We start from the raw sequence: 22696 nt of genomic DNA, 5'->3' as shown, positions 1-22696 counted from the left end.
GGCAAAACATAATTTTTCCGGATGAATCCAGGTTCTTTTTACAGCATCATGATGGTCGCATGTATGTTCAGCGATATCGCGGTGAACGCTACATTTCTGATTTGTTACGGCCCGTGGCTCTACCCTTCATTCGATCCCTGTGAAACTCTACATTTCAGCAGGATAATGCACGTCTGGTGAATGGTGGCCAAGGAACTGGCTCGTCACAATACGCCAGTCTCTAATCTTGATGAACTGTGGTATCGTGTTGAAGCTACATGGGCAACTGTACCTGTACACGCCATCCAAACGCTGTTTGACTCAATGCCCAGGCGTATCAAGGCCAGACCGCTATTACGGCCAGATTTGGTTGTTCTGGGTAATGATTTCTCAGGATGTATGCACCCAAACTGAGTGAACATGTAATCATATGTCAGTTCTTGTATAATATATCTGTCCAATGAATACTCGTTTGTGATCTGCATTTCTACGTGGTGTAGCAATTTTAATGGCCAGTTGTGTATGTCAGAACGTCCATCTGCCAAATACTGTTCTTGTTAATCACATTAAAACATTCAGCAATTATTTTCCTTAAAATGTAATATACTGGAGCTTTCTTAGTTTTTCAGTTCGTGCAATAAGAGACAAGCACTAGGAGTGAGTGGCCTTTCATGTGCCAGAACCCTCTGCAAAAAGCATTAACAAAGGTAGGGATAGGAAGGCGTGTTCAGATGTGGGAGAACCATTATGGTAGACGCTTGTGTGTGAATGCGAGTAAGAACTGCTGTTATTTAACAATGTTTAAAGTGCTTATTTAAATGTGAGTGGTATTCAGACTTAAGATAGCTGGGTTGGATAAGATGAAGAGTAGTCTCTGAAACGTATATGATCGGCTTGCAAGAACAGCAACTGCACTGATGGGGTATTGGCGTGCGCCTAACCAGGGCGTAGTGACGTCGAAAGGCACAAAGGCGTTCCTGTAAGAATGGCTGCCAGTGCAAACATGTGACATCATCCAGCGGTCATTCCGTCATAGGGCCCCTCAACTTGTAACGACTATAAGAAGGCAGAAAACTTTTGATATGTAAGTTTCGGATTCGTTCAGGAAACCGTTAGACAAAAATTCCAATTTGTGATCAAATTAGTCGTAACACAGAATATATTGTTGGAATTATTGTGAGGTTATTGTATCTTAGACAGTATTCTTCTTTGCAAAAGTATGTTAAATTTAAATATTATTCTTACTGTTCAAGTTTATTCGTAGCTCAGTATAAAGGAAAAAACGTGTCTTGTACAATGTTACATTACGCTGTTATATACCCCTTTTATTGTTAGTGCAAGTACAATATGGTTGTCCTACTATGGGGACAGTAGTTTAAAACTGCCTTTCACTTAGGTTTAAAAGTTATTCCAAAGAATTGTATAAAATTAAAATTAATTCAGTGCATTTTGGTCAACAATAATAATGCGTTAGTAGTAAATAGGCAAAGAACATTAAAATTTCAGTTCACTTTTCCATGTTGTACCACAGCTTAAAAAGAAATAAAATTTCATTCAGGCTGGTAAGTATTCAGTCAAACGAGAAGACAGTAACCTCATCTAAAATTTCCTAAAAATAATTCTAATCTGAATAACAATACGCCCACCTTCCTTTGTGAAATGTGGAACAAAACTTGCTCCTTCAGAATTGTCAACTATTGTTCGTAGAATTAATAAATTATTTACAGGGGTATTCACGATAAGTGATCAGTGCTCTCGTCGGGTCGTGATGAGGTTGCCTGCTGTTAAGCTGCTGGTGGAGCGGCCCAGAAATATGTGTGAGGTAGGAAGTGGGAGTGTCTACGATAAGTAGGGCAGTCTTCTACCTAGGATTGAACCCATAAATAACGCTGTGGTTCGAGGACAAAATTCGATTGGCAGTTTATTTTGTGCCGTATCCGAATTAAATACTTTATGTACGAACATGTGCCAAAATATTTATTACTTATTATTTAGCAACAGTGTTAAATCAAGTGTTAATATTGTTTGTTCTATTTCGATATTACTCAAGTGAGCGAAGTGGCAACGAAATACGTAGAACAACACACATAACTGGGTCGAGTCTAGCCAAATTAGCAAATTAAAGTTTCAATTATTCACTAAATTTCATCGATGCTTGCAATAAACAGAGACCAGTAAAGAGATTTGTGGTTCTGTGGTCCAGTTGTACATGACGTTACAGGGACAGAAATGAAATAAACGTCACATAACAGCTCACAAGCAACGAGGTTTGGCTTCGTCTAGCTGGGTACAACGGTTTATACCCATATTTTGATTCTATTACCAATAATTTTCGTACCGTTGCTAGCTCTTCTGATTTTATGACCATCATGTTGGTGATACTGCCCTACACAAGTCACCTTGGACTAGAGACACCCATCTTGGCAATTAATAGTGCCTGTACACCTGATACTATTACAAGATGAATGCTTTCTGGTGCAACACACAACACGAATCTGCCATAGGCTCCCAAACAAATATGACCAATCATCCATTTTACTATGTATGACATTTTTAAGATAGTAAACACAATGAAAGGAGGACTCCAGAAGTCTCTGTATGACAACTAGAAATTTATATCCATAGAAAGAAGCTTTGGGCAAATCTGCTCAACGATGGTGTTGAAATAGGCCCACCCTACTTCTTCAAGATACGATACGAAAGAGGCTGACACATTTTCACATTCTTCTACACAAGTAAAAACGTAATACAGAGGAAACGTTGCTGTTGTTGTTGTGGTCCTCAGTCCTAAGACTGGTTTGATGCAACTCTCCATGCTACTCTATCCTGTGCGAGCTTCTTCTTCTCCCACTACCTACTGCAACCTACATCCTTCTGAATCCGCTTAGTATATTCATCTCTTGGTCTCCCTCTACGATTTTTACCCTCCACGCTGCCCTATAAATCTAAATTGGTGATCCCCTGATGCCTCAGAACATGTCCGACCAACCGATCCCTTCTTCTGGTCAAGTTGTGCCACAAACTTCTCTTCTCCCCAATCCTATTCAATACTTCCTCATTAGTTATGTGATCTACCTATCTAATCTTCAGCATTCTTCTGTAGCACCACATTTCGAAAGCTTCTATGCTCTTCTTGTCCAAACTATTTATCGTCCATGTTTCACTTCCATGCTTCAGAACATATCCGACCAACCGATCCCTTCTTCTGGTCAAGTTGTACCACAAACTTCTTTTCTCCCCAATCCTATTCAATACTTCCTCATTAGTTATGTGATCTACCCATCTAATCTTCAGCATTCTTCTGTAGCACCACATTTCGAAAGCTTCTATACTCTTCTAGTCCAAACTATTTATCGTCCATGTTTCACTTCCATACATGGCTACATTCTATTCAAATACTTTCAGAAATTACTTCCTGACACTTAAACCTATACTCGATGTTAACAAATTTCTCCTCCTCAGAAACGCTTTCCTTCCCATTGCCAGTCTACAGTTTATATCCTCTCTACTTCGACCATCATCAGTTATTTTGCTCCCCTAAGAGCAAAACTCCTTTACTACTTTATGTGTCTCATTTCATAACCTAATTCCCTCAGCATCACCCGAATTTATTCGACTACAATCCATTACCTTCGTTTTGCTTTTGTTGATGTTCATCTTAATTCCTCCTTTTAAGACGCTATCCATTCCATTCAACTGCTCTTCCAAGTCCTTTGCTGTCTCTGACAGAATTACAACGTCATCGGCGAACCTCAAAGTTCTTATTTCCTCTCCCTGGATTTTAATACCTACTCTGAATTGTTCTTTTGTTTTCTTCACTGCTTGCTCAATATACAGATTGAATAACATCTGGGAGAGGCTACAACCCTGTCTTCCTCCCTTCCCAACAACTGCTTCTTTTCCATGTCACTCGACTCTTAAAACTGCCATCTGGTTTCTGCACAAATTGTAAATAGCCTTTCGCTCCCAGTATTTTATCCCTGCCACCTCTATAATTTGAAAGAGAGTATTCCAGTCAACATGGTCAAAAGCTTTCTCCAAGTCTACAAATGCTAGAAACGTAGGTTCGCCTTTCCTTAATCTTTCTTCTAAGATAAGTCATAAGGTCAGTATTGCCTCACGTGTTCCAGTATTTCTACGGAATCCAAACTGGTCTTCCCCCAGGTGGGCTTCTACTAGTTTTTCCATTCGTCTGTAAAGAATTCGTTTTAGTATTTTGCAGCTGTGGCTTATTAAACTGATAGTTTGGTAACTTTCACATCTGTCAACACCCGCTATCTTTGGGATTGGAATTATTATGTTCTTCTTGAAGTCTGACGGTATTTAGCCTGTTTCATACATCTTGCTCACCATAAGGTAGAGTTTTGCCAGGCCTGGCTCTCCCAAGGCAGTCAGTAGTTCACATGGAATGTTGTCTGCTCCAGGGGCCTTGTTTCGACTCAGGTCTTTCAGTGCTCTGTCAAACTCTTCACGCAGTATAGTATCTCCCATTTCATCCTCATCTATATCCTCTTCCATTTCAATAATATTGTCCTCAAGTACATCGCCCTTCTATAGAACCTCTATTTACTCCTTCCACCTTTCTGCTTTCCCTTCTTTGCTTAGAACTGGGTACCCATCTGAGCTCTTGATGTTCATGCAAGTGGTTCACTTATCTCCAAAGGCCTTTATTTTTCCTGTAGGCAGTATCTATCTTACCCCTAGTGCGATAACCAAGTATTAGCTATGATTAATTTGTGCTCTGTGGAAAATTCTACCAGGCGGCTTCCTCTTTCATTTCTTAGCTGCAGTCCTTATTCACCTACTACGTTTCCTTCTCTCCCTTTTCCTACTACCGAATTCCAGTCACCCATGACTATTGAATTTTCGTCATCCTTTACTATCTGAATAATTTCTTTTATTTCTTCATACATATCTTCAATTTCTTCGTCATCTGCAGAGCTAGTTGGCATATAAACTAGTACTACTGTAGTAGGTGTGGGCTTCATATCTATCTTGGCCACAATAATGCGTTCACTATGCTGTTTGTAGTAGCTTAACCGCATTCCTATTTTCCTATTCATTATTAAACCTACTCCTGCATTATCCATATTTGATTTTGTGTTCATAACCCTGTAGTCACGTGACCAGAAATCTTGTTCCTCCTGCCACCGAACTTCCCTAATTCCCACTATATCTAACTTTAACCTATCCATTTCCCTTTTTAAATTTTATAACTTACCTGCCTGATTATGTGATCTGACATTCCACGCTCCGATCCGTAGAACGCCAGTTTTCTTTCTCCTGATAACGACGTCCTCTTGAGTAATCTTCGCCCGTAGATCTGATTGGGGGACTATTTTACCTCCGGAATATTTTACCCAAGAGGACGCCATCATCATTTAATCATAGAGTAAAGCTGCATGCCCTCGGGAAAAATTACGGCCGTAGTTTCCCCTTGCTTTGAGTCGTTCGCAGTACCAGCACAGCAAAGCCGTTTTGCTTATTGTTACAAGGCCAGATCAGTCAATCATCCAGACTGTTGCCCTTGCAACTACTGAAAAGGCTGCTGCCCCTCTTCAGGAACCACACGTTTGTCTGGCCTCTCAACACATACCCCTCAGTTGTGGTTGCTCCTACAGTATCGCTCTATGTATTGCTGAGGCACGCAAGCCTCCCCACCAACGGCAAGGTCCATGGCTCATGGGGCGAGGGAGGAAACGTTATAAAAATGTAAACCTTGGTTCGTTCAAATTCGTTAATTTATGGGAGTTCTTGAGCGATTGCATCGAAATTTTGACACAAAATTGAATTCTCATAAGATCGTGTTTTCAGTATCCAGTTTTTAAATATATGTACATTTTAATATATATAATATATTAATGTACATATGTACTAGACAGCGGAAAAACATTGTTTCCAAAAGCTTCAAATGCACCTTTCCGATATACATCAAATTTTACACGTTTCGACGTATATGTATTATGTATTTTTGAATACATAAATACATATAAGAAGTATACAATAATGGAAAGTTGTTTACAAACAAGGAGAGTGTATTCATGGATTACTGGTTAATGATTAGAATACTACTACAGAATATGAATCTGCAACAACAATAAGTAAGGCTCAGTGTCAGAGAGAGTGCGTGGGGGGGGGGGGGGGTGGAGAGGGGTAGCAGAGGAGATTGACATAAATATGGGAAGAAATGGACGTAGGAAACGAAAATGGTAGAGGGACAGTGAGGAGGGGGGGGGGGATCAGGACCAGGACGAGATGGAGTGGGAGAGGGAGGGAGAAGATGGAGGAGACGGACGGGAAATGGAGGAGAAGGAGGCAAAGAGATATATGCAATTCTGCATACACATTAGAAACGAGTACGTTCCCTCTTCATTATTTCCCATTTAAGCAGATTTAAACACAGCAAAGCTCGACCAGATACATCTGGTTTCCAAACACATTTCAGGGAAGAGCAATGTATTGAAATTTTTCTATGCATACTCCAATAAATTCCACCTGTACTATACTCTAAGGGAGAAAATGTTGTGAGACGTAAATGAAAGTTGGTAGTCGTGGTTCTACATCTGAAAGATGATGTCTGTTCAGAGCTCACGCCATTCGCGTAATAGAGGGGTTAGTAGCGCCACTAAGAGAATGCAAACGAGGTTTGTTTTAAATATACCCTGTAACAATCATCAGTGTTACTTACCTTTGAGATTGGACGTCATTAACTGATGTCAGTCAAGAATGCCTCTAAGGCTACAGAAACATCATTAACAACACCTGATTGAGTTTGAATGGGGTCATGTAAAACGGCTACGAGAAGATGGATGTTCCTCCTGTGATATCGCAGAAAGACTTCGGAGGAATATAGGCACTGCACGTGACTGCTCGCAGTGAGCTCCAGACCCCCACGTGACGCTGCCAACAGGGAAGACCATTGTATTCAGTGTATGACTCTACCGCATCATACTGCCTCTGCAGCAGCAATCCGAGCAGCAGTTGGCACTACAATGACACAATGAACTTGCCCATCGGCTTCGTATAAGATAGCTCCGACCCAGATTACCTATGGCGTGCATCCGACTGATCTCATACTACCTCCATTTGCAATTTCAGTGGCGCCAATCGAGAGCTCACTCGACGGCAGGCTGTTGTGATTTCGAATGCAAGCTGGTTCTGCTGCGGTGCCAGTGATGGCCCTGTGTTCGTTAGGAAGGAGTTAGTCGAGGACCTACACCTGGAGTTATACTCAGGAGTGCGATTTCATGTGAAAGCAGGAGCACTCCCGTGATTATTCCACGCACTCTGGCTGCAAAGTTGTACGTCAGTCTGATTATTCGACTTACTGTGCTGTCATTTATGAATAACATAACGCTCTCCCATGTACCGCAGTTGTAACTCAACGTCTTCAAGAGTGTGTTGACATGTTACGTTAGGCTGTTCGATCGCCAAATCTGTCTCCAATGGAGCGCAAATATGGCATCAGTGGACGACAACTCCAACGTCATCCACAGTCATCATTAACTGTCGCTTTATTGATGGATAAAGTGCTACAGGCATGGAACTCCATCCCTCAAACTGACATCCTTCTCCTGTACAATACAATGATGCTTGCACTCAACATTCTAGCGGTTATACCCGTTATTAATGTACCAGGATTTCACAATTGCAATAGCTTACCTCGCGCCTACAGTAACCTGTAATACTGCGTTGTTAATCATTTAAGTATACTACCTAGAAAAATGTATTCCCGAAATTTTGTTACCTTACATTAATTATTTTTTAGTGTTGCGATTCTTTCAGTCATGTTATATTTATCACGCGCTTTAAGTCACCTGCTTCACGTACATATGCTGTATTGTAATCCATCTACAGCGCATATATGTGAATTGCTTCAATCCATTTCGGTAGCACACGGATTAACTCAAGAAATATAAACGGGTAAAAGAAAGAAAACATGAACACAAGACTTTTAGCATTTTTGTTCTTTAAATCCATAAGACGTTCATTATTAACAATGGCATAAATTCGTTAACAACTCACTAAATTAATTTGGCTCTTGACATGGGTCTTTGTATTCATTGTAAGAAGTATATCTTTGTCATGTATAATTTCTTCGTGTGAAGAGACAGTACTATGTAAAGAAGAAAGCACGTCCAAAAGCATCAATACGCCCCTTTTCTAGCCTGTTTTCCTGATAGACACAATTTACGCTTCCAAATTATTGGTTTTTCGTTTAACAGTGCTCTATCTGAAAATAGTGTCACGAGAAAGATGCGAAATATAATAAGGGTGGCACTTTCCTGCTTTGAGTATGTGTCTATGCTCTACACCAACAACAGGATTGTAACAAATAATTCTCCGCCTGAAAGTGAAAGTACTAACTGTCGAAAAGAATGATGGGGAAAATAAGAAAGTTACTGATGCATTAAAATAATATTTGTTTATCAATAGTCACAGCCCTCATGACGCCGTCCATTGTGGATGAAATATGCAAAAAAAAAAAAAAAGTTCAAATGGCTCTGAGCACTATGGGACTTAGCTTCTGAGGTCATCAGTCCCCTACAACTTAGAACTATTTAAACCTAACTAACCTAAGGACATCATACACATCCATGCCCGACGCAGGATTCAAACCTGCGACCGTAGCTGTCACACGGTTCCAAACTGTAGCGCCTAGAACCACTCGGCCACCACGGCCGGCCTGAAATATGCACTTTGTGACAATAAATTAAATTACTTTGGCGACCAAGGCAAGTGTTTAACGAGGTAGTAAAGGTTATGTTGCGAATAGCTCTCGATGCTTTTGGAATAATTCACTTCTAATGCTTTCGAACCGTGGAGTAGCAACGACACAAAACGGTTATTTTACAACCACATTCCACATACAGAAGGAACCTTGGAGCTCACATACTGCAGCAGCTAAACAATACGCCAGGGACAGCAGACGAATTTCTAGCAACTGTGAAAACCGCGTGCTGTCTGAACATCAGTTGCCAAGAGTGTAGCGCATGAGTGATCCTTCCAAAATTTGCTGGAAAGGATAATGTCTGCGGAAACCAAGGCTAACTTTACTACTAATTCTGTGGAAGACAATTGAGTAGTCTTATCTTATTGACTGGGATACACATTACTGTTCGCATTATGGGAAAGACGGTCAGATTTTGACTGAAGACTCTCAAGATGGCAGTGATACAGGCCGGACGTGGGGTGAGAGAGAAGAAGAGACGGAGGAAATACAGTCGTCAACGAGTACAAACTTGAGAAGTCAGTAACCAGTCGTACGAAGGAACAGTTACCCATTCGGAATTTATTGAGTGCAATCGGAAGCAGAATTAAATGCTTCGAATCGTAAGGATATGTGTAGCAGTCTTCAGCTGGAATAGCTTAATGCATATCCGATGGAAGATGGGGAGGAACACACGTTAAAACCTTCTTATTCCGAGACAAAGTCAGTAAACGTCATGATAAATTGATTAATACTAACTGAGTAATTAGAATAGGAATCTGCTGCACTGAAACTGTGAAAATTTAGCCTGTTATTATATTCACATTTGCTTTGTATGTTTCCTTTTCTGTAATCGTTTTAAGCTTTGTTGGTTTCTGTGGTCGTGTGTATTCACATGGGACTTGTCTTTTTCATTACCTACCTGAAAGTCAGCTATATAGTGAAAAAACACTAATACATTGAGAATTAAGTAATCATAGGTCTTAGAAAAGTATGTCATGAGAATACAACAGTATTCTAGTGAAGAATATCCGAGGGGGGTAAGAGAAGATTGCATTCTCACCAAAAATCTTCGGCGATTGTGAGCTTATAGTGGTGTAAAATCTGGTAAAGGTTCAGCCTACAACACTATTTCAGTACACTGCCCGCAATGTTCATAACGCTGTACTGAAATTGAAAAAGGCGGCGGGAAATATTTCCATGTATAGCAGCAGACCCGTCATTATTTGAGCATCTAATCAAGTTACTAAGGATGTTAATAAAGTAAGCTCAAAACCTGAAGATCGTAGATACAGAAATGGCTGAAGTGATGGTTAGAGAAAAACGGTTTTCTCGCAACCGAGTCTATTACCTTGCAATCGATGGCAACGACTGCTGCCACACATTAACTCATTGGTCTGATGAATCGGAATGTCTCGTCTACAAAACTGCTTATTTCCTAATTTCATTAATTTGAGAGATTAAGTCGAAAAATTTGATTACGGATGTGATAACTGAAAACTAAGATCACAATGAACCCTCATACTATTAGTTCGCCATACTACGCTATTAACTGTCGAACTGGCTGTTTCGTCTGCTACCTTTCAAAGAAAATGAGATATAAGGATTATAGGTTGAATACAGCAACCAGTCAGCAGAATGTTATAAAAAGATTACTTACTTTTGACCGTAATCGTTTCCATAAAGTTTTTAAATTCACTGTTAAGTGGCCGTTCATTGCTGGTGCACTTGAATGGGTATTTTTACTGTCTTAAATTTCGTAAACACATGAAAAAATATATAATTTTAGGAATCATACTGAGAATTCCCTTACAATTTATCAATCCATAATTTTGTATAAACTTGCATGGCGCGTGCTCTTGAGCGATAGGTATTCGTAGAATATTTCTAATGTACTTTCCAAAATTTTATTGTGTTTGCGTGTACTCTACGTATATGTTGTGAGATTAAGTAATTATTTTACTAAAGCGCACAAACTTTCTCCCAAAGTTTTAGGAAGGCACTCACTATGTTTGCTTCTCGCAAAATTTGGCCCAGCTGCATAGGGTAACGATAAAAAGAAATCATTAGTTGCAAATACAATAAAGTAGAAAATATACCAAGTTACATACGCCTTGTAAAGTTTGTGGTATAATAAAATGTGCCTGTTCTGAATTGCTGAAACAGTTTTTAAAACTGAGTAATAAAGACAATATATGTATGCAGTAGTTTATGCCACAATTCTACTACAAGAAAGTTTCTCAAAATGTTTGTTTTCGACATGATAGCGTTAAAATGAAATACGTGCGTAGTATAAACTGGTAGCGAACATTGACACAACTACACAAGCTGAATTAGCCATCAGTGCAATGCGGCAAACTAGTGGATAGTGGCATGTGTGTAATGTTCGCGTAACAACAATTTTAATTACAAAGAGTCGAGTGGATCGACGATAGCATGTATGCTTCGCTTTACTGCGCCAGAAGCTTCAGCGTCTATTGCAGCACTGCTTAGGAGACCCTAATGACGCAGCTTTACCGGGATATACCAGTTTATACTCGGGAGCCTCGGATGAGCTTCAAGTGCTGCGGGGGCACACAGCTCGAGAGGTCGTTGTGTACTAAGTGTATTGCACGGTACGAGGAAATTACGTCCACCACAATAAATTACTGATGATAGGTGCAAATGCTCAAAACGGTTGGTTCAAATGGCTCTGAGCACTATGCGACTTAACGTCTGAGTCCATCAGTTGCCTAGAACTTAGAATTAATTAAACCTAACTAACGTAAGGACATCACACACATCCATGTCCGAGGCAGGATTCGAACCTGTGACCGTAGCGGTCGCTCGGCTCCAGACTGTAGCATCTAGAACCGCGCAGCCACTCAGGCCGGCAGTGTAAATGCGTTCAGTCTTGTTCAACGGAGACCCGTATTATTACCGATACATTGGACGAGTTTACGAAACTAATCTTTCGGTCTGCAGAGAAGTATACGTTTCAATTAAATTTGGTGCCCGAAAGAAAGTGTACTATAAATTTTACCTACATTCTGTCGTAAAGGAATTCATTTGGAAATTTTGCTACCAAAGTCAGCAATTTTGGTCTTAGATCCCTATAGAATTAGGAATGATGGGTAGAGATTCTGACAAACAAGCACTATGAATAAGGTCATAACTCATTATTAGATTGCTCAGATGGTATAATCATGGCTAACAGAAATTGTGTCGCTAAACTTCATTCTGTTAGGGAACGTAATAAGATGAGTGTAAAATCAATGAGGCATTCTTCTATTACACAGAAAATACCGGTCTGAACGAAAGCTCATTTCCTCACAGCGTAAAATTTCGACCACACCTGAGTCGGTGTACTTGCGTGTAAATGTTTCTAAATCGGACTTAAACACACGATTAAAACTCTTCCGTCCCAGTAAAGCATCAGAGATATGCAGCTGTGAATAACAGCGGAAAACTATGCACAACAACTCTGTCACATCAAATAACTCTTCAGCGTCTCATGAAGTCAAGGCTTCATGAATATTATAAAGACGCAGTTTCGGTGCAATATTTACGAAATCGGTCACCTGAAGTAAGACGACTCGACTATGCAGTCATGTTAAGGGATGTTCAAGAAGTAGGGATATTCATTGCGTCATGGCAGGCGTGTGTAGCCTGAGCTGTGTCGGAACAACTCGGAATCATTTCATGTCCCATGCAATCCAGTACTGATTAATGGGTCTACCACAGAAAAGTACTGGGAGAAGTATTCTCTACAGCATTAGTGTACATTTATTCAAAGCATTTGGTTCACTGAAAATACAGATAGGAGAACTGGTTACGCGCTTTCGCGATGGCACATTCTAAAAATGAACTAAAATTTTCCCCGTTTGAAATTCTACCATGAGAGCGACTTACGAAAGTATCTCCTTTCTTAAAAGTAAGAGAACTCCAGTAACCGATCAAGTGGTCCACTGTACAAACTGAGGGTTCAATTACCATAAGCCAACGATCGTGGAATGTACATGCGCCATACGTGCGTCATGATGCCACTCAAAGATTCGCAGTGGACGTACAGCTTCTATGATCGTCCCATTTATCCGCTCACTGAATATAATTCTGATATTCTTCCTGCACAAGATGTGAGCCAAAACCTTGATAAAAAAGGAAGAACTGATGGTAGGATCATGTTCAACGACGGTCGCTGATTGATAATAAATCGTCAAATACAGAACAAAGACTACGTTTATCTTAATGTTCCCGTCTCATTTGCATAACGTACCGAGACTCAGTCATTAATTTCTCGGCACTAAAATAACTTCAGCCCTACAAGTAATAAAAATTACACGAGAGTATTAGGACGCAATAATCACTCCATACCGTTATGGTCGCTACGAATCTTGAACAGTTTCTCAGACAGGAAACAAACAGTTACTCTCTAACCTATTCTCTAACACAAAAGAAACTCTTGCGGCACATTGGTACACGCCCATCCAGACCTCTTTCTTGAGGGCAGAGATACACAGTAATCTATTCTTAGACACATATAACAAATGATAACTTAGAAAACTAGTAGGAATGTTACATATGTACGTTTTTTTTCTCTTTTTATGGAGGCGTCAGTCAACTGAGTGGTTCGGTGCAACCCAATATGATTTCCTCTATTGAGCAAAGCTTTTCAACTCACATTAGCACATTCACCGCCCGTCCTCAGTTATTTGCCGGGTGTATTCCCAACAGTTTTTCCCACTACAGCTTCCTCTAGTACTATAGATGCTATGTCCTTATCTCTTATGTCGTATCATCCTATTCCTCCATCCCAAAAGCGTTTTCAATTTCATTCTTCGCCAATTCTGGGGAGACCCTTATCGTTCCATATATTATTGTCCCTTCTATTTTTCGACACCATTCCGTGGCACTGCATTTCCAGCGATTCGATCCTCTTCTTTTCCGGTCTTCCCACTGTCCGAGATTCACTACCATACAGTGCTGTGCTCAAACGTTAATACTCAGAATTTTTTTCCTCAAATCACGGTCGATATTTGGAACTAGCACACTTCTGTTGCCCATAATAAAATGCTTTTCACTCACATGTACTCCCTGCATAGTTCCATCGTGTTTTGTTCCAGAGGAATGAAAATTTCTTAACTTCTTCTATTTCATGATTCCCAGTTTCGATTACAAGTTTTTCATTGGATTGGTTTCCTCCAATCGCACTTCTTCGGTTTACTCTCAAACCACATTTTGTACTCATTAGACTTCATTCCGTTCAACGAACCCTACATATCCTTCTCACTTTGACTGACGATAGCTACGTTATCTCCGAATCTTATCACTGATATTCCTTCACACTTAGTTTCAATCCCATTCTCAAGCCATTTTCGTTATTATTATTTCGCTGTATAAATTATCGATTAGGGCCATTTTAATGTGAGTGCTTCGTTTTAGTTCTTCCATCTTGTCTCTTACGCATATTGAATACTGCCCGTCTTTCCTTTCCTTTAGAACACCTTGCAGTATTTTACGCTACCCAACGGTTTATCCAGTCACCAAATCGCATAAAATTGTCGTGTTTTTTTTTCCTCACATTTCGCTTCCATTACCTACTACAGTGATACAATTACCTTTCTCGTGCCCTTACCTTTCCAATAGATATAGATAATAATAGATATATAGATATACATAATATCTAACAGATCGTCAATTTTCTTTTACGTTCTTCGGGTTGTTACTCTTGTCAGAAACATGAACGCACTAGGCGTGAAGCTGATTGGTCCAATGATCTCGTATTTATTTGCCCTTGATATCTGATGATCGTGTGGATGATATTTTTCGGGAAATCTATTGTGCCTCCAATGCCTAGATCTATCCAGTGCCATAGAGTCTACAGATCTACGTCAATAGTCACTTATTTTCCGCTAGCCCAGTGACGTTAGAAATTTGAAAGGAATCATATGTTGCATAAATGCATGGTGTCTGTACTTTTGGACATGTTCGAAGGAACAGATACAGCTCTTACCACGGCGGCCCGCAGCTGCCGCTCACAGCCTTATTACCTCTGATATGTACACGTCCATGCTCGACACGGAAATCTGAGTGACTGTCAGATACAAAACGTTCTTTATAGATTCCCGTGTATTTTATCCGAAAATGAGTGCATGCTCTCAAAACGATCTTATGACTTGTGGCCCCGTCGTGATTTCTGTGTGGTACAGCTAACTTTTAAGAAACTGCCAACAAGTGGCCACGAAAGCCTGAACAATTTTGTAACTTTTAACATTTTACTACTGTTTTACAACCATGTCCTCACCTTCAGCTACAATGGAAACTTCTGACCTGTGAAATGTTTTATGTTGTGTGGTTCTATCGATTTGTGATACATTGTCTTCTTGGCTCTGTATTTAGGTGGACTTCACTTACAGTTCTGCGTTTTGTTTAATTTCAGCCATCCGGTGGTGTTATCAATCTGATATACAGACGAAGTTTTTGAATGTAACAAATATCTATTTTTAATTGAGGGAGGTTAATGAATATAGTTTCGCAGCGTGGTCGGATTCGTTATACAGCTGTAAGGTAATTCCAGCTGCCTTTTTATAAACTGCTACACACTCCTCTACATGGAATTTATGTTTGTTAACTTTTCAATATTTCCATTCCGTTAGGTGTAAGATAATAATTCAGAAGCTCTATTAGCATTTCTTCTTTATTGTAGGCACTTACTGTTCCCGTATAACAATGTCAGCAGATAATTTTTCTTTAAACTTTTATGTCTGTTGTATGTCTACGAATTTGTGCATGAGCTAATACCAACTATCTTTGATCGGTGAGACAATCTTGGAAATCAGTTACACAAAGAAGTAGAATATTGCACAGGAAGCAATAATTGGACAGTAGCACCTTAGCAAGGGCAAAGAAAAATTTTACCATAAACGACGAGAACTAGTTCTTAGTCTTAGTATCTCTAATGTGTACTTCTAGCAGTAGTACTATTAGGTAGTAAATCCTATTACTTACACTTCACTGATTCTTTAAAAGTTTCGAAGCAGTTCGCCCTTTGTTCGGTAGTGGTATTTTCTGATTCTTTCTTCAAGATTGCGTCATGGAAACCGATCTCGCACCAGTTAGCGAAGAGGGAGTCTCAGTTCGGCTTTCGTCGCGTGTAGTTGCGCCGCACCAAAATTATTTTAACAGTGTGCTGAAATTGGAAGTATTAAGTCGATTTTAAGGTAATAGTGAGTAAGGATTTGGTTTATTCACAGAAGGTGCGCGTAGTTACAAGTGAGATCGGAGGACGAAAAGCATCGTCAATCTTAGTAGTTCCAGTTGGTGGAACGTATAAGCACTGAAAAAGTTATAAAAAGATCTACTACGGACAGTTATAACAAGAAAAGTTAAGTCGGAAAATCTGAACACTTTTCCTCCGAAAATATTGAGGAAATTCAGTATTTAGAAAGCAAACAGACAAATTTCTTTTGCAATTAAGCGTATTCTCTCTGTTAATTAACCCCCCTGCCCTGATCCCATGTCCAACAGCTGCAAAGTAATATACAGGTAGGTAATGCTCGCTCACTGAAAGATCCGTATCTAAAGAATGGAAAATTGCTCAAGTCACATCAATACCCAAAAAGGGAAATAGGAGTAATCCGCTGAATTACAGGCCTGTATCAAGAACATCGATTTGACGTAGGGGTTTGGAATATATACTATATTCGAACATTATGAATTACTTCGAAGGAAACGATTTATTGACACATACAGTGGTTTCAGAAAATATCGTTCTTGTGAAACACAACTATCTCTTTATATTCATGAAGTAATAAGTGCCATCGACAGGGGATGTCAAATTGATTCCATATTTTTAGATTTCCAGAATGCTTTCTACGCCGTTCCTCACAAGCGCCTTCTAACCAAACTGCGTGCCTACGGGGTATGCCTGAGTTGCGCGACTGGATTCGTGATTTCATGTCAGAAAGGTCACAGTTTGTAGGAGTAAACGGAAGGTCATCGAGTAAAGCCGAAGTAATATCCGACTTTCCCCAAGGAAGTGTTATAGGCCCTCTATTGTTGCTGATCTCTATTAACGACGTAGGAGGCAATCCGAGTTGCTGTCTTACATTGTTTGCAGATGATGGTGTCATTTACAGTCTTGTAAGGTCATCAGATGATCAAAACGACTTGCACAATGATTTAGATAAGATATCTGTATAGTGCGAAAAGGGGCAGTTGACGCTGAATAAGGAAAAGTGTGAAGTTATTCACGTAAGTACTAAAAGAAATAAGCTGAATTTCGATTACGCCATAAGGCACACAAATCTGAAGGCTGTAAAGTCAACTAAATACTTGGGGGTTACAATTACAAATATCCTAAATTGGAGCGATCACATAGATACTGTTGTGGGTAGAGCAAACCAAAGACAATTCATTGGCAGAACACGTAGAAGGTGCAGCAGGTCTACTACAGAGACTGCTTACACCATGCTTGTCAGCCCTATTCTGGATTATTTGCTGCAGCGTGTGGGATCCATATCAGGTGGGACTGACGCATGACATCGAAAAAGTACAAAGAAGGTCATCTCGTTTTTTACTATCGCGAAATAGGGGAGATAATGTCAAAGACATGATACATGAATTGGAGTGGCAATTAATAAAAGAAAGGCGTTTTTCGTTACGGCGGGATCTTCTCATGAAATTTCAATTACTAGCTTTCTCCTGCGTTTGCGAAAACATTCTGTTGGCACCCACCTACACAGGGAGAAATGATCACCGCGATAAAATGAGAGAAATCAGGGCTCGCTCAGAAAAATTTCAGTGCTCTTTTTCCCGCGTGCCGTTCAAGAGTGAAACAGTAGACAGACAGCCTGAAAGTGGTTCATTAAACCCTCTGCTAGGCACTTTGTGTGCGAATTGCAGAGTAATCACGTGGATATAGACGAAGATGTAGGTTCCAGTTGGCTTACCGAAAGAGAATATCCTTTCGTTGACGAGTGGTGGAAGAAAGTGAACTTTGGAACGCAATTATGAGAAACGAATACCTGCAAGAGAAGGATGAGTTCAACAGAGGAAAGTACGAAAAGAGTGTGCCTTTGCCAAAAACAGCCGTGAACCTCAAGGCATTTTATAGCGTCTCGCTATATAGCAGTTCGAGACTGCCAATACAACAACGCTCACGGAGCGGTGATGATTCAGTACCTCATCACTGCAGAAAAGTAAGTGTGGCAAAAATTCCAGTTGCTGCTATAGGCAAAATTTTTGAACCGTTTCATATGTGACAAAATCGAGGCACGAGTTCTGTACTTTAGATCTTCAGCTATAACAATGTCGGTAAAAGAAACAGAAAGTACTGCATAGCGTTCTTGGCGCTCGGTTTGGTGAAGAAGAGGAATAAAGTATAGACGGATTCAAACGGTCGGTTTTCAGGATGTGACTGAGTGAGAATCACTAATAGCACCTCAGCGCCAAGGAGACAAAAACTCTAAGAACTAGAGAGAATCCTACGTAATAGTAAAAGGTAAATTTTTACAGTATAAGCCCTGTCACTGTAGTTACAATAAACAACTACGACCCAATACTGAACTGAATAATCACTCGCACTATCAGTGTAGTTCGAGACTGTATCTGACTTCTATAAAATCAGCCCACCCGGCTAGCCGCTCGGTCTAACGCTTCCCAAGCTGGAAGGCGTGTCGGGTCCCCAGCACGAATCCGACCGGCGGAGTAATGTCGACGTCCGGTCTACCGGCCAGTCTGGATGGTTTTTTAGGCGGTTTTCCATCTACCCTGGCGAAAGAGGGCTTGTTCCTCTTACTCTGCATCAGTTACACTACGTCGGCGATAGCTGCGCAAACAGTGTCTCCATGTACGTGTACACCGTAGTTACTCTACCACGCAAATATTTTGGATTACACTCGTTTGGTATGACACGTTCCCAGGGTGAGGGAGGGGGGGGGGCGGAGGGGGGTGACCCACTGGCAGACAAACCGCACAATAACCGTGGGTTCGGTGTGGGGTGAGTGTCCTGCTGTGGCCTGTTGTGGCATTGTGAACCAACGAGGGCTACGGAGGAACGAAGCCTCTGCGTCGTTTCTAGGTTCCCTGATTAAATGAACCATACTCAGTACACTATAATTTCAATAAAATATTCCAAGCACACGGTTTGTTATGAGACTGCCAACACGTAGTACTGTTTCACATAGTCATACTGTGAAGAGAGTACTAAGCTGGTAGTTATATCTGGTGTAACTATGTAATCGCAGGATGTTCGTTATTTACAACCATACTTAAAAACTGCATTTAAATAGCTTACTGTTTTCGTATTATTTTCCTTCGTCTATTCAGACTAAATATTTCTGTATAGTTAATTGTCAATATAACTCTAAGCGCTTGGTATCTCAACAGTTTGAATGCTCCTTTATAGTCTATTTTATGGGTTTTACGTAACATCCATAGCTGTTCCATCGATATGCACTCCTACTTCAAGCAAATACGAACTTCTTACATACAAACTGAATAACCCATCGGTTTGGAGTGTCGAAATCGTAGTGCATCATCTTTTAGACTTAGGTTTTCGGGTATATGGTATATCTCCGAATTTTCTCAGCAAATTAATTCAAATTCTTTCCAAAGTTAGATACTTCTTATGAAATGATAAGGCAAATGTCAAAGTTACTTTAATCTATCACTGCAAAATTAATCTCATACAAATTTACTTACTTATATCAGTTAACGATATTAAACTACTTACGCTATCTTTTGCTCTGTGAAATTTTCATCACAGAAGCAAATATACAGTTAGTGTCAAGTCACTAATATGGCATTAGAGTTTTTTTTTAAACAAATATACCAGCCTCACAAGAACAGTGGCACAGTTAACAAATGCAATACTTGAGAAAACTCCACTTAAAGAATTCTATAAAACTTATACTGAAATAGTAAAAACGTCCCATACATTTACAGTAAGTAATTTTGCCAATAAATTCAATTTTAGTCTGTACAACAGTAATATGGACAAGTAGTTCTGCTCTCGGCAAATGTGGGGAGTTAATAGGTAATTATTAATAAATTCTTTGAGCTGTGTCACGTTTCTTGATTTTCGAAAAGCTATTTTGTTTTTATTATGGCTCTTCACATAATATCAGCGCCACTTTTCCGCCCACAATATTCTATTCTTTACTGTGGTATAAAAGCACATTCCGAACTAGATGAGGCAAAATTAGTACAGATGTTAAAATAAGGAATGTAAAACAAATTGAAACTGTTGTTTTAGAAAAATTGTAATTTATGAAAATTAATATAATTTAGTAAGGTACATCAATTAGTTACAATCTAAGGAACACGATGTACGCTAACATGGAATTGTAAATGAGCTTACATAGTGTAGGAATACTTTTCGCCGAAAAAAGGGATTCGATATGACCTTTCTTTACAACAAAATTTACATTTCTACTGTGCACATTGTAATGTAAGATACAGGCGCATTGTAACGTACTACACAGACACTGTATAAACGCAGGATATTAAAAATTACATTCAACTTACCTTATACATCAAAAGTGTCACAACTCGGGGTGTGCAGCTCCTCTTGAGTGACCCATGCACACCAGATAGTAGCAACGCTGAGATGACAGTTCTAGCTGTGGCGAATCATGAGATAACCTAAAAGAAAATTGACCAAATGTCCTGAAGTGGAAAACCTGCGAGATGTTTTTCTAGCACACGAACTCAGTGATAAACCACACATTAAAAACGACAATCAGAAATCACCTTTCCTCACGAGAGCATTCTGTACATGACCACTAGAATCAGTAACTTTAACTGAATCAGAGCCAATGCTGATTACCAATATAAACTAGACCAACTGCCCCAGAACAACAGTAGATTTGAAAAAACACAGCTAACTGTTTACAATCCCTTACAATTTGTAACAACCTATTTTTGCCTGGACAGTACCTAAGTACTGAACGATACCTCAAATTACGTCCAATACTTCAACTTAAGTGAACACAAACACACAACGCATCCATTGAAACACTACATAACTGTTCCCGAAAATCACAAATACCAACCATCGGATCACTATATTCATTTGTAGTCAAACATTTATGTTGACTTAGCCAACCTCGAATTATCAATCCCGGCCACGTCAAGAATGATAAAAACTTGCTATCATACACTGTTCTCATCCATTCTCAACTTTTTTCAGTACGATACTACAGTCAATAAAAGTGATAAAACACTTTGGAACCATTAAGATGAATGAACGAACAGCGTTACCACATCTCTTAACAATGGTTTCATTGTCTCTCTATGTCTGTCTTATCAAAGATGGCTGCGGGACTCGGCTGTGCGATACAGGATGTCAAATGAAACACCTTTCAGCAGCCTAGTTTTGAAACTAGTAGTAAATCGCCGAAACTAGTAGCAAAATAAAATAAGTCTGGAAACCAGACGGCTGAAAGGTGTTTAATTTGACATCCATGGTTTCACTTTCAGTGGCGGTCGTGATGCTATTCGGCGGCCAGCGGAGGCGAGGTATACATTCTTTGCCGCTCGGTAAGGTGCTGACTGACAGCGCCTCCCACAAAATGGCCTGCGGCTACAATTTCTCCGCCCCCCCCCCTCTCCCTCTCTCTCTCTCTGGCTAGTGCTTTGTGTGTGTGTATGTGTGTGTGAGTGTGTGTGTGAGAGTGTATGGGTGTATGTTCTCGTCTCTCTCTTTAAGACGTAATAGACAACGACTAATAAGACAAGTTACATAGTTTACAAGAAGTTTATTGTAGCCATATATCCGACTGTAGATCATTCCGTAATGAGTTGAGGCGATCCCTTGCTGCAAGATGTGCAACATAACACATTTAAGCGCATTAAAAACTTGCACCCCACATCTTGAAATCCTGGTTGATGAATTCCGTTCTCTGTATTTCTCTACAGATTTTACCCTCTACAGCTCCCACTAGAACACGGAAGTTATTGCCAAATGTCTTAAAACGTGTCCTATAGTCCTGCCCCTCCTCTCGTCAGCGTTTCTCATGGTTACTGTGGGAAACCCCATTTCCTACTTTATCAGTCCATCTAGTTTTGAATATTTTTCTGTAGCACCACACGTCAAACGCATCGATTCACTTTTGTTCCGTATTCCCACAGTCTATGTTCCATTACCATACCATTTTGTGCTCCAAACATTACACTCAGAAACGTTTTCCTCGGATTAACGTCGATATAAGGTACTAGCACACTTCTGTCACCGAGGAATGCTCTTTTTATGTACTCCTTGCTTCGTTCGCCATGTGTCATTTCGTTCAGAAGGTGTCAGAATTCCTTAACCTCGTCTACTTCGTGATCAGCAGTTTTTATGCTAAGCTTCCCGCTGTTCTCATTTCTGCTACTTCTCAATACCTTCGTCTTTCTTCAGTTTACTTTGTGTCCATAGTCTGTACTCACAATAGTGTTCGTTTCATTCCACACTTCCTGTAACCCTTATCAACAATTCCCTTTCATCCTAAATTTTAATTGCGCTCTTGAACCTTTGTTTTACTTCAATCATTGCTTCTTCGATGTTTAAGTTGAACACTAAAGGAAAAATTGCATTCCTGCTTTACATTCCTTCTAATACGAGTACTGTATTCTTGGTCTTTCATTCTTACTGTTCCTTCTTGATTCTAATACAAATTTTGTTCTACCGTCTTCCTCTACAGCTTACTGCCAATTTTTAAAGAATTTCAGAAAACCTTTCACCATTTTAAGTTGTCGAACGCTTTATACCGTTCGACAAATCTTAGGAACACTTCTTGGATTTTTCTTCAGTCTGGCATCCATTATAAACCATAACAACAGAACCGCCTCTTCGGTCCCTTTAACTTTCCTAACAGACCCTCAATTTTCTTTTCTATTCTCTTGTGTATTGTTCTTGTTAGTAACTTCGGGGCATGAGCTGTTCAGCTTAATGTGCGGAAGTTCCCGCGTTTATCTGCACCTCCTATCTTCGGAATTGTGTGGTTGATTTTTTTTCGACAGTCTGATGTTATGTTGCCAGTCTCA

This window comes from Schistocerca gregaria, chromosome 1 (genome assembly GCF_023897955.1).
Source record: "Schistocerca gregaria isolate iqSchGreg1 chromosome 1, iqSchGreg1.2, whole genome shotgun sequence".
NCBI classification, from domain to species: domain Eukaryota; kingdom Metazoa; phylum Arthropoda; class Insecta; order Orthoptera; family Acrididae; genus Schistocerca; species Schistocerca gregaria.
Note: the sequence above shows the minus strand (reverse complement) of the source record.